The sequence below is a fragment of the Rhipicephalus microplus genome, chromosome 6 (genome assembly GCF_043290135.1).
Source record: "Rhipicephalus microplus isolate Deutch F79 chromosome 6, USDA_Rmic, whole genome shotgun sequence".
NCBI classification, from domain to species: domain Eukaryota; kingdom Metazoa; phylum Arthropoda; class Arachnida; order Ixodida; family Ixodidae; genus Rhipicephalus; species Rhipicephalus microplus.
Window position 1 is genome coordinate 118157689 of NC_134705.1, and position 9693 is coordinate 118167381.

At 42.4% G+C, this 9693-nt stretch overlaps 1 long non-coding RNA gene across 1 annotated transcript; it reads left to right on the top strand.

Annotated features, from left to right (window-relative positions):
* The first annotated feature begins 3669 nt into the window (after positions 1 to 3669).
* On the top strand, positions 3670 to 8415 carry LOC142765442 (uncharacterized). The gene is made up of 3 exons (XR_012884254.1): positions 3670 to 3729; positions 7506 to 7597; positions 8370 to 8415. It is a non-coding gene; the product is annotated as an uncharacterized LOC142765442 (long non-coding RNA).
* The last annotated feature ends 1278 nt before the right edge of the window (positions 8416 to 9693 follow it).

A 9693-nucleotide genomic window follows, 5' to 3' on the forward strand; every position in this document is an offset into this window, starting at 1 on the left:
GGGAGCATGTCGTTTATTGTTTAGCGTTATCTCACGTATCGAGTCGTCATCACAGATGTTTATTGACTTCATTTCATAGAACAGAGTGAATGGCTGTAGACCAACCTGAAAGTATCATTTCCGACCTTCATATTCATTGCTTTTGGGACTGTGATAGCAAGGCCCTCTGGGAGATGTGCGTTGCAACAGGGGTGAATAAGCTCACTGACAGGGATAGCTGCCGCAGTAACAATAAGTAAACTTTAGAAAAACCACCTGAAACCTTTCCCGGGGATTGCATACTGCCGAAACGAAAGGTACAGGAGGGTCGCTTCCTTCGCACGTGTCGCTTCGTTCACATCAAAGACGCATATTCGAAGATGTTTCAGGGAGTGTAAAATCTAATACCCCATGTTGAATTGGTTCAAATCTCACGAATAATTTCTCAGGCTCTTCCTACTGTAATGAGTTTCTTTCCAAACGTCGGGAAAAGGCAATAGGTTGAGCCCGTATTTGATAGTAGATTTGCAAATTGTCTGCTCTGTTTCAATTTGAGTTATTTATTGCTTTCAAAGGGATGGCGAAGCTGTGATGAATATGTTAATTATTATTTTAGTGTAAAAAGGTCATCACCATCATTACTTTTTTTCTCGCTTCATGAATTTTCCCTCTAGTCACGCGACCTGCCTGGTTACAACTACTACTACTACTACTGTCACTACTACTACTACTACTACTACTACTACTACTACTACTATAAAGACGATCATCTTTCATAGGATACTTGTAGAAAGAAATTTTGACCTTTCTATTTATCTGGCACTGTAAATGAGTGAGCCACTCGGCCAATGTTTAAGCAGTTGCTCAGTGCCCAGCCATCTTGGACTGGGGCGGCATTCATTTTTGTGAGCATTCTCGAGGAAAACGCAAATATTAGGCATATCTGATGCACGACATCAGTATTTAGGTATTAGTTAGTGTGTTACTTTACAAAAAAATACAGACATGTAAGTCTCAACAGCTTAGTGTTTCTTATGCTGCGCAGAAAATGTGACGCTACGCACAAAAAAGTGCTCTTCTGACGATATGATGCTGCCACCTGGCAGTAACCCTGGGTTCTGCACAAGCTCATGTTTCCCGATGCCACTGTCAGATGGCGTTCATACCCCACGCAGTGCTGCCTCTATTTTATCAATGCGAATCAGATGAGGCTGGTTCAACATAGAGGAGGTGCTGTCTGAGGCATGGCAAAACATATATGTGAGGCTGGCAGAAGAGTCTTTCGACGACATTTGCACCGAAGCATGCAGGCACGCGGCCAGTTTTTATCATTGAGGATTTAGATGCGGTCACTGACCAAGTCAAAAAGGAAACTGGCTGAGACATTTCGGCACTCGTACGGCTTCCTCGTCCCGTGAACAAAGAAACCGAAGGTATCCCGAAATGTTTCTGTTTTATCGCCTTGACTTGGTCAGTGACCACATCGACATCCTCATCATAATATCTGATCAGACGAACATTCGTCGGACTCTTGAATAGTACACTATTATTATTATTATTATTAGTAGTAGTAGTAGTAGTAGTAGTAGTAGTAGTAGTAGTAGTAGTAGTAGTTGTTGTTGTTGTAGTAGTAGTAGTATTTATAATCCTTGATACGATGACGATGACGGCGGCAGAGGCTGAAATGACAGCACAGGGTAGCCTAAAACAGATTCGCAGTAATACATGGCCAAATAAACAAATACAAGAACATAATTGGATGTTTATAGCCAAGCGAACGTCATTTTTTTTTCCTTCGGAAGGATTGATTGATTGATTCATTTGTGGGGTTTAACGTCCCAAAACCACTATATGATTATGAGAGAAGCCGTAGTCGAGGGCTCCAGAAATTTCGACCACCTGGGGTTCTTTAACGTGCACCCAAATCTGAGTACTCGGGCCTACAACATTTCCGCCTCCATCGGAAGTGCAGCCGCCACAGCCGAAATTTGATGCCGCGACCTGCTGGTCAGCAGCCGAGTATCTTAGCCACTAGACCACTGTGGTGGGGCTTCCTTCGAAAGGAAGAAATGACGTCTGTGGGTTTGAATACTACCGAGGAAAAGTGTTTTTTTTTCTTTTGCCTGATTCAATTCGTTTTATTTTAAGACTTATTTGTTAGACCCTTAATAAAACAGATGTTTTCCTTACTATTCGCGTTGTCTCAATGTTTTTTTATTAACTTCTTTAAGTGAGGACTAGAAGATTACGCTCATAGAGAAATGTCTCTGCACCAAACCAGGAGCTCAGAGTGGCTAGCGGAAGACGTGTTAAATGGTCATCGCGATTTTACTTTGCAGTGCATGGATATACATATTTTTATAATGTTTGCAGGCCTTGGGTGTACAAAGGACCATCGCCGGGAAGCAGTGCCACCCCAACACCGGGCACAGTGTAAGTGTTGTCTGTGTTACATCAGTATCAGTTGTTTGTTTTAAAGAAGAACGTTACGTTTCCAGAAGCGAAGTATCCAAGTATTGAGCAATTTTCGTCTAGGGTAGAGAATGATTTTGTTGTGGCCGAACGTTAGTTCTATTGCAATGATCCATAGTCGTCTGATGTAATGTATGTAAGTTCTATGTGATGATCCATAGTCATCTGTGTATGATGTAACACTCGATGAGAATTACTTAGCGAAAAAAGAAAAACACAACACGGGTGATATGTTTTCTTGTGTTCGTTGCTGCCGACCATCCAAGCCAGCCGTCCGCGCGAGCGTTCGTGCACACTATTTTCTTAACAACGCTCATGTCAGAGATACCGTCATGTTTCTCTTTCCCAAACCCCTTCACCCCTGCACTATGTATACTGGCATGGTGCTATCAATAAACGTTGTTCCACCACCAGCTAGCGTGTCGTTCATGCTGCGGCTGCCTGTCGCAGTAGGTTACTACAACGGGAAAGAGAGAAGCACTTGTCCTAAATATGTGCTTTTCTCGTGTACTATGTTTTTTTGCAGTAAGCAATGCTCGTCAATATGCGGTAACTAGGGCCTCAAGAAGTCCGCCTATTATCTAACACTTATGACCTCACCTTATCACGGCCCACCGCAACCTCCTTTGGGCTTATAATATCCCACATGCTGGTGATCGGTGTTCTCTCTTTCATCAGAAAAGCCTATTACGCGCTTGTATGTTCAAAAATGAACCCTTTCATTATTTTTATTATTAACATTTTTATCGAATTAATCGATGCACGTTCCAATTTATCCAAGTGTTAAATTACCTGTTATAATCCATAACAATTTTTACAGGAGTCCATGGGAGCCCAACAAAACGCCGCTAGACAAGAATTTAGAGCAGACATGGCAAAGTGAGATGTACGTGGGATCACTGTTTCTATGCTTTCACCTTTCAAGAAAGTTATACGAATTTTGCTCATGCGATGTGTTGGAGTAATGCACACCAAGTCTTCGGTGTACCGATGTTATTTGTGACGCCATTAGTTTCTTTAGGAGCTGCATGCTTCTCCAATATATTTACAATTATTCTAAACATCACTCTCATAGTAGCTGATCAAAACTCGTCTTTGATATGTTTGTTCATAAAACTCATATTCTGGCAAGAGTGTAAGGTTTGTTGCTTTCATAAACAAGCTTATTGCGCTGCCCAATAACTGTTATAACTGGTTCTGCGTGTTCTGCAGGAATGCATTGGTGGCCGCTGAAGTGCCGGTAGTGAGGAGGATCGAACGGCCTGAACCAAGGGGAATGTACGTGTTATCTGTGTTTCTAGGTGTTTGGCTTTAGCGAAATATGATGTTTTTACACCAGGAAAGTGAGGACCTGCTGTGCAACGTCACCGTCGACATACAAACTGCATTTTCTGACAATCTTTCTTATTCTCACGATTCACATTTTCCTGATAGAACTCCTGACATTTACAACGGTCATGCGTTAGTGGGTAGCAAATTCCCATTTTACATTTGCGTTTCTATTATGCATACTGTTATCATCATCAGTCTGACAACGCCCACTGCAGTGCAAAGGCATCTCCCATGTTACTCCAATCTACCCGGTCTTGTGCTCTCTGCTGTCACGTTGTGCCTGTGAACTTCTTAATCTCATCTGTTTAAGCACGTTTCACTCTCCTTCTCACTCACTTGATTTGTGTTGGAATCCAATCGGTTACCCTTAATCACCAGTGGTTATCCTTCCAACGAGCTACGTGTCTGGGCCTTGTACAGTTCTTGTTGATTTCAACTATGGTATCCTAAATTCCTGTATGTTCCCGGACCCACTCTGCTATCTTCCCCTCTCTCAAGGTTGCTCCCATATTAATCCTTGCTTCGTCCTCAATTCGAAATTGAAATTGAAATTTATTTCGCAACAAAGAAATGTTACGAGGAGCGCAGGGAAAAGCTACGAGAACAGCTTGAGTAGCCCTGACTCCTTCGTACACAACGTACCACAAAAGACTTGTGGCTAAGGACAACCGAAATAAAAGTGTTTCGCAATGTGCATTAAAAAAAGGAAACAATGAAAGCATACAATAAAGGAATAAAAAATGTAGTCATCAGGTTACATCAATATGTAAACACTAATCGCCACTGTTTTAGTGATATGCTAGATATGTCAATGTTATGTTCCCTAATCAAGCAGTTTAGAACTGTAGGTAGTTGAAAGTTTGACAATTGATTTCCGTATTTCGTTCTACATTTTTATATGTACCACACTTCAAGATGGCCCCGCCATGGTGGTCCAGTGGCTAAGGTACTCGGCTGCTAACCCGCAGGTCGAGGGTTTGAATCCCGGCTGCGGCGGCTGCATTTTCGATGGAGGCAAAAATGCTGTAGGCCCGTGCGCTCAGATTTGGATGCACTTTAAAAACACAAGTGGTCGAAATTTATGGAGCACTCCACTACAGCGTCTCTCATAATCATCTGGTGGTTTTGGGATGTAAACCCCACCATATCAATCAGTCACTTCAGGATGACGTACATTATAAGCAGGAAAACCTTTCTCCAACCTAGCCATTCTAGCCATCATATCATTATTTTTCAATAAACCGAATTTATATAAACGTCTTAGTTTGTAATCATACATTGATTCAACCCGAATGATTCAGTGTTTTTTTTAACAATCCTGCTGTTGTGACATGGGGAGGGAGGAAGGGATAACGGCCATCCTCTCAAATCCTCCAAGAGGGGCGCCAAGTCTTCTTTATAGAATACAAAATCACCGATGGTCGAGTAGGTTTGGATTCATAACGATATGAACAAGGGTAGTGCTGGGACCAATACAACGGATGGGATGACGACTGGCATGCGCTGTGTCGTGTCGTCATCTTGTCTTTTATGTCGTCCTGGCGCTGCCCTATTAGTTTCTTCCTGGTGCTTACTTAATCGGACATGTCTAGTCATTGTTGCTCAGCGCAGGGTTAAGCTACTGCATGTTCTTGACAGCAATCACCAACGAATATTCTTAACCTTGCTCTAACTGTTTACTTCCCAAGTATATTCCCAGAAATCCGGGAACTCGTGGCTTATTGTGAGAAACTGGTCTTCATTTCATTTTATTTATTTTTGTCTTTTTAAAACGTTTGCGGTGCCTACGTTTTAAAAAGCGGTGCCTACTCGACCAATATGGTACAGTGGGGGTTGCTGCAGGCCGAGTTCTTCTCCCCCTAATGAAAAGACTGAGGCTTTTGCATTGCCATTATTGGACGTGTTCGTAAGCGGAACTAGACGACATATTGAGCGCTAACAGACAAGAACACGAGAGAGGCGATGCATTGTTTTGTCAATATAGCGCATTGTGAAGTCGTCTCTCATCTGCCTGTCTTTTGGCGCTCGATCTGCCGTCGAGAGCTTTTGCCTTAATAACCATGTGTATGTCTGTGCAACTAAGGACTGTTCACTGCTATCATAAACAAGTTCGTTGCACCTTCTTATTAGAAACACGGTTGTTTTTTTCTCGTGCTTTTTTTTTTGCTGAATTAATCTATAAAATGGAAATTTTATAGAAGAATTGTAACAAATGCTTTAATCGAACGCCATTTGAAAAAGCTGCCGTATGAAAGCGGTGTTACGTTTTGATATTTTATTAAGTGAAGCTTGCGTAATTTGGATGTTTCGGCACGGCACACAACAAACACGGTATTGGTGACCCTTTTAGAATGGAGGGGGGCAGGGTGTTAGTGCGCTCGTTACATGCATGTGCTGAATTACCGTAACTCGTGCTTTTTTTTCGATCGTGGGCTTGTCGATGGTCAGGCTTTTCTGATAGGAAGATCTGCCCTTGTGTCGAGTTGACTTGTCAATTACCATGGGATGCTTCATTGCTACTGTAATATGAACGTCGTCGCTGCTGATATAGTAACTGAAGTGTTGTACTGCTAAGCAAACATATGACGGTCTACTTTCCGTCGTGAAGGAAGGCAAACGTCAAGATGGAGCACTGCGCAGTGTACTACAAAAGTAGATAGATAGATAGATAGATAGATAGATAGATAGATAGATAGATAGATAGATAGATAGATAGATAGATAGATAGATAGATAGATAGATAGATAGATAGATAGATAGATAGATAGATAGATAGATAGATAGATAGATAGATAGATAGATAGATAGATAGATAGATAGATAGATAGACAAACAGGCAGGCCGGCAGGCAGGCAGGCAGGCAGGCAGGTAGGTAGGTAGGTAGCTAGCTAGCTAGCTAGCTACGTAGGTAGGTAGGTAGGTAGGCAGGCAGGCAGGCAGGCAGGCAGGCAGGCAGGCAAGTAGGTAGGTAGGTAGGTAGGTAGGTAGGTAGGTAGGTAGGTAGGTAGGTAGGTAGGTAGGTAGGTAGGTAGGTAGGTAGGTAGGTAGGTAGGTAGGTAGGTAGGTAGGTAGGTAGGTAGGTAGGTAGGTAGGTAGGTAGGTAGGTAGGTAGGTAGGTAGGTAGGTAGGTAGGTAGGTAGGTAGGTAGGTAGGTAGGTAGGTAGGTAGGTAGGTAGGTAGGTAGGTAGGTAGGTAGGTAGGTAGGTAGGTAGGTAGGTAGGTAGGTAGGTAGGTAGGTAGGTAGGTAGGTAGGTAGGTAGGTAGGTAGGTAGGTAGGTAGGTAGGTAGGTAGGTAGGTAGGTAGGTAGGTAGGTAGGTAGGTAGGTAGGTAGGTAGGTAGGTAGGTAGGTAGGTAGGTAGGTAGGTAGGTAGGTAGGTAGGTAGGTAGGTAGGTAGGTAGGTAGGTAGGTAGGTAGGTAGGTAGGTAGGTAGGTAGGTAGGTAGGTAGGTAGGTAGGTAGGTAGGTAGTGCTTGTACAGCCATGCAAGCACAATCCAAACTTTGCTAGCCTCTTTCCTAACTTTTGGTACCTAAAACAGTAAGGCTCGTGTGAGACATAGGTTATTGCTCTGTTAGTTACGTCGCATTGCATACGTCATTGAAATATTGCATCATATTGTTTACTCTTATTCAAACAAGCCAATCAGTATACATCTCATGGTTACACTGTATGCCTTTTTTACCGCGCAACACCAATTCAAAATTCTTTCCCATCTCTGTAGTAATGTCAAGGTGTGGTTCGCTATGACCTGCTGCCTTTTGACCACGGGAATCGTCCTGGTAGGCCTGGTAATCTTCGTCCTCAGCGACGATCGTGAGTGTGTTTTCTTTCTTTGTGCTTTGTTTTAGAAGCTCTGTTTGTAGAGGAGTTTGAAGTGGTATTGATATATATATGAATGCAGGTGCAATTTTCGAGAGACTGTAAGTAGATTTCAGCTCTTTCCGTCATGCCCCATATATGCATGGGGACGTGCATACAGAGAAAATGCACAAAGAAAGTGACCGCGTACCTCAATTCGCCACGTTAGAAAACTCGGTGACGTGCTGTAGGCGAGTCACCTGAGCCTGCATAATAACGGAGAGCTATATGTATGCACCAATCACAGTTGGCTACACGCAAATATTGATTGGTAGAACCTAAGCGCGTTTACGCAATGCTCCTATAGTTTCGTTCAATTTTGAAAAAAAAAATCTTTCGACACGGATAGACGAGTGGCCACATTTCGATCTTACTCGAACTCGTGGGTGCTCCTTCATTTAGAAGACCTGGTGCCACCCCTGTGCCCCGCCTATTTACACGGCTCAGTTAACCCACTCGAACGTAACCCTGTATAACAAGCAGGATCCCCAGACAGTGCGCTATTTCAGGTACCCTGCTGTCGCCGTTAACCAGGCTTCTAATGACCTTGATATCTATAAAGATCCATTATGCACTTTTCACGAAATTGTTTCTTACTACCGCCTGGCCAAAGAAATGTCCACCCCCATCTACATCTATCTATCTATCTATCTATCTATCTATCTATCTATCTATCTATCTATCTATCTATCTATCTATCTATTTCTTTTATTCTATTTTGTTTCAGTGAGTCTGGATGAAAACGAGTATGGCGGCTTCGACGCTTCCAGCGGGGCGGCGGGGGCGGTGGGGGAAATGGAGGTGGTGAACTCATTGTGCCCGAGCCACTTCCAAATCGCTCAACTCCCGTAAGTCACCTCTTATTCATCAATCGTAGTTGCAAAGTTATCAGCGGTGAATGGTAAAAGTTGCTTCATAATGCATTTGACTTCCGTGAGCATTGCTATGTAAAATGATGCGGCCAGGTTTCGGAAAATTCCCTCCAGACCAAGCATTGCGCTTACTATTATGCTAATTACCAGCATGTTGATATTTTCATTTCATTTGTTTGGGCATTTCATAAAATGCTCACAAAGCGTTGTGGGCAAGAGGAGATAGTCTGTCTCTGGACTTCGCCCGCTCTTCATGAGGCACCTCAGAAGGAGGCATTACGTTAACACATAAACACTGCGATAATATGCATACAACCAACAGCTAAGCAAAAAGTGCTGTGGAAATAGGAGAAGAATGAGACAAATATGCCAGCAGAGCTGTTTATTACCGATAAAAACGATATGCGCACCGAATTAGAACCATTTCACATACATGAAAATACTTGCAAATGAAATGCAATACGGCCAGCGATTATTACCTTAAGTACTATAAATACATTTACAACGTGCGAGGTAGAATCAAGTTCAAATATTACAATCTCTTTTTATCTTATCTATTGCATATATGATTCGGTTCCTAAACTGTGTATTGTTTGTATTCTCCCTAGCATTATGAAATATTTCAGGAATTTCCTTGCACAATAGAACAGAATGGTTGTCAGTTAGTGTGTGTATAGTTAGCCCGGCACATTAGCCCGACAATCACAACAGTACTTCAATTACATATAAGATTTCTGTTTACGTGTGTATAAAAATACATCTATTCTTTGTATTTTCCTCAACATTAACATGGCTAGCTTTTTTACCAATCAATGTTTATTATCAATGTTTCTTATTATCAATGTTTCTTTATTAGCGTCAGAAATGCACATTGTGAGTAAGTGTGCAGGAGGAGGTCCCAAGGTAGTAAACCTCAGGGGGACCTCCTATGTTAATACAAATAAAAAGCGAAAATACGAATAACGACCCTGGGAAGTTCAACGCTATAGTCGTTTATTAATGGCAGTGCATGGAACACGCAAAAAAAGGGACATGTTCTTGTATACCCAGGCAACCATTACACCAAGTGCGCAAAATTTTGAAAACGAATGAACCTTTCTCAATGTTTTTGTTACACCTACCCCGAACTAAAAGAAATTGCATGATTTCCGAGTGGGTCGAAGAAAAGTAATCGTGTCG